Source organism: Pinus tabuliformis, chromosome X, assembly GCF_031772625.1.
Source record: "Pinus tabuliformis cultivar Carrire ecotype Pingquan chromosome X, CPIR1, whole genome shotgun sequence".
Classification (NCBI taxonomy): Eukaryota; Viridiplantae; Streptophyta; class Pinopsida; order Pinales; family Pinaceae; genus Pinus; species Pinus tabuliformis.
The window spans coordinates 1,512,139,930-1,512,144,137 of record NC_142308.1 but is presented as its reverse complement, the minus strand read 5'-3'; positions in this window follow the sequence as shown (position 1 = coordinate 1,512,144,137).

Sequence of the window (4,208 nt, the reverse complement as noted above, 5' to 3'; positions counted from 1 at the left end):
AAATGTGTGTGTCTACTTGCATTTATTACTTTAGCTGAAGATAACATTTCATGAACAAATGTTGTGCACTGAGAACATACTAGGTAAAAAAAATTATTTTGTAGTGACATTTTATTGGTTTTGTTTATATAGGTCATCTGGCCACATAGTGGTCATTATTCCCAAACTAAAGAAAACTTGTTTGAGTTTCTTGTTTTTATGTGGAAAAATGACATTAAAAATATTGTTGATGTTGAGGTATATATCGTATAAATATTTTATAGTATACTTTAGTTTATATTCCATTGCTGATCAACTTTCATGTCTTATACTTTGCATTGTATGTCCTTCTTCAAGAAAGGAACTAAATATTGATGGTAAGAAGCAGGAATTGAAGAAAGAGGAGAACAATAACACTAGAGTGAAAAAATGCAAATTAAAGAGAAAGAGAAGAGCACTGGTCTAGTAGTACCCATAGAGCCAATATCCCACATAAGACACACATAAAGACTAATGGCCAAATCTTTAGAGTTGGTGAATTCACCTGCAATGCCTCGGCAACACAATGATAATGTTTTGAAGGGATGAAACAATATTTCATGTGTAAATTGTAATCCAACCAATATTAAGTTTGAAACTCCTATTGTAATAATTGGCATTTTATATAATATGATTTATGTGGCTGGAATTACTTATAATTGCACATGAAATTACTTAGTATTGTAATTAACATATGTAACTTTGTGTTTTCATGTTATATGAACATGTACATTGTATACCAATTTTTTTTTTTAATTTAGTTCCAAAATCATACTAATTAATTTATTTTGATTAATAATGAAAACCTAAAATCAATCTAAAACTACTAAATTAGTAGTTTAAGTATTATTAATGATGAACACATAAAATGAATATACGACTAAATTAGTTTCTTATATGATTGTTAATGAAATGAAATGAATATAAATACTAAAGTAGTAATATATAATGAATATGATACTACCAAAAAATATAAATAGCTAATGCAGATGATAAATTTGTGATTACAAATGACGACTAAATTTTTCAAATATATGACTATTAGTAGCTAATTTACAGTATCTTATAACACGACTAAAATTTAGTCATATATCTTTGGTCATTAATTGGTTTCAAATGATGACGAAAATTTGCATATATATGACTATTAGTATCTAATTTACAGTATCTTATAACATGACCAACATTTCGGTCATATTTATTTGGTCATTAATTGGTTTTCTTGGGTGACCTTTTAGTAATATACTTGTTGTATCTTTGGTCATTAATTGTGAAAATTAATGACCAAATCAATGATTAAATCAATGACCAAATCAATGACTAAATTAATGACCACATTAATGGCTAAATTGATGAATAAATTTAAATGTCTAAATTAATGACAAATATACTACTAGAGAATAAAATTGAGACAACCAATTAATGACTAAGCTAAAAACGACTAAAATTTGGTCGCGTTATAAGATACTGTAAATTATCTACTATGGGTCACCGACCGAAAAGTTGTCATTTATATGAAAATTTTAGTCATTTTTTTAGTAATTAATTAGTCATTTTCTACTAGTGTATCATCACATATGGGTTGGAAGATCCATCAGATGGATGTGAATACTACCTTCCTCAATGTCATGATTGAAGAAGAGGTGTACATATAGTAGTCCAAAGGTTTTGAAACCTTGGACCTTGAGTCACATGTGTGCCAACTCAGGAGAGTGTTGCATGGCCTGAAGCAAGCACCTTGTGTGTGTTACACCAGAATAGATAGCTACTTGGGCTTCACGAAGAGAGAAGTGGATGCAAACCTATATCACATAGTGGTGAAAGGTAAGTTGTTGATCATTGTGCTTTATGCAGATGATCTCATAATGATAGGTGATGAGAAGGTCATCAAATCTTGCAAGGAGGACCTTGCAAGAGAATTTGAGATGAAGGAAATGGGGCACATGCATTAATTTCTTGGCATGGAGGTATGGCAAGGAGATGGGGAGTTGTTTATATCTCAGGAAAATTATGCCAACGAAATACTCAGGAGATTAGGCATGGAGAGTAGTAAACCCATGGGGACTCCTCTAGCTAGTAACCGAAGGAAGGAGGATGCTACTTCAGGGGAAGTAGTGGAAGCTATTGTTTACATGCATCTTGTGAGTTCACTCATGTACTTGGCGAACACACGACCGTATATGTACTATACAATTAACCAACTTAGTCAACTAATGGTTAGGCCTACCAAGTTTTATTAGAAGGCGACAAAGCATGTATTGAGATACCTCACAGGAACTACTCAGTTTTGGTTATGGTATAGGTAGATAGAGGGAGTGAAGCTTGAAGGCTCCACCGATGCAGATTGTGCAGTGAGTCCATCCGACATGAAGAGCACATAATGAGGGATATTTAGTATTGGTTCAATGGCATTTTCTTGGTACAACAGCAAACAAATATTGGTTGCACTTAGTTCGGTAGAGGCAGAGTAAATGGTTGCATGTCAGGCAGCATGTGATGCTATTTGGATGAGGAAGATCCTAGTTGATTTGTTTGGTCAGAAGATGGATCTGACAGTGATTTATTTTGATAAGAAGATTTGTATCAAACTCTCTGAAAATCTAGTCTTTCATGATCGGTCTAAGCATATTGATATCTAGTATCATCATCTCAGATATTTTGTATTGAAACAGATGATGTTGTTAGATTACATTACCACGAAGGAGCAAGATGTTGACATCTTGAAAAAAGAATTGTCAAGATGTAAAATCGAGTTTCACAGAGATAGGAATAGGGTAGTTGATAATCGCTTTCTTGTTGAGAGTGAGTGTTGAGAAATGGCAACAAGAAATTCTAGTTTAATTTGTCCTTGAATTAAAATGGAAATTAAATTCGAATTATATTCTCATAACAACATAAAATAGTTAAATTAAGTTTATTAAACATACTTAACTTAGGAAATTCAAGTTTCAAGCCTTTTAGAAGTCATGTATATGTTCTCCCTACTTTGTAGGAGTCTAGTGTGAGTTAATTGTGAGTTTTAAAATAGAAGACTCAGCTTTATGTGTGAGTTCACTTCAATTAGTTCTTAAACTGATTGAGAGAACTAATAGTGAGCTAACAGTCAATGGTGACACTAATGAACTCCACGAGTGTTATTCCAGTTAACTGAATATTTATTCATCAGAAACTTATGCATGTCAATTATGAGAAAGACCTAGCTGATATTAGAGTGCAGGGATATTGCACTATTTCTTTTAGATTTTTTTGAGTTACACTAACAGTGCATACAATGAAGAACGGATCCTTGAGGGATTGCGCTATTTTTGGAGAATTTATTTCCTTTTATATACAAGCTATTCTTCATAGGAATTACACATTGTAATAGAGACTTAGAGAGCTTGTGAAGAGGGTAAGCTTTAGCCTTGAGATTTCTTATGACTTGGAGATTGAATTTCTTGAGTGTTGGGATTGTTCTAGAGAGAACACGCATTGTAATTTCATCTTGATTTTCCGAAGTAATACAAAACATATAGTGGGGTTTTGAGTTGTGGCATTACCTAGATATTTATTCTATTATGTGACTTTGATTTTGTTCCTCTATCGATTATTTCTTGCTCTATGTTTACGGGCTTCCGATGTAAAGAGTAGAAGTAGATTCTTGTCTCTTTCTCTAGCAAATTGCACTAGCTTGTGAATCTACACGATTTTCTACAATTATATGACTATCATATAAAGTACATATATAAAGTTATATATATATATATATATATATAGTCCTTAACATCATATAACATTGACATAGTTGATATATATATTAGTTTTTATTGTTTTCAAAGGTTGTAGGCTTATTTTGAGGTTAATTTTTGAACAAAATCATCATTTAGATTTTGTTGACAAAAAATGTCACATAAAATTGATGACATTATGGTACATGTGTTGTCCTTGGTAGCAACACAATCATAGGTCAGTTCAGAATTGATAAAGGAAAACTCCCATTGTAATAGGCTAATTAAGAGGTAACAGAGAAATGGCACAGAAGAAGAGGATGATGGAACAAAGGATTATAGATTAGAATCAAGCAACTGAAGAAAAATAATGTTTTATGTTGTATACACTGGTTCACCTAGACCAAGTAGTGTATACAAGCGAGTTCATAGAACAAAAGTAGTGTATATGTATGCACACACTTTCACAAGAGGAAAAGTGCG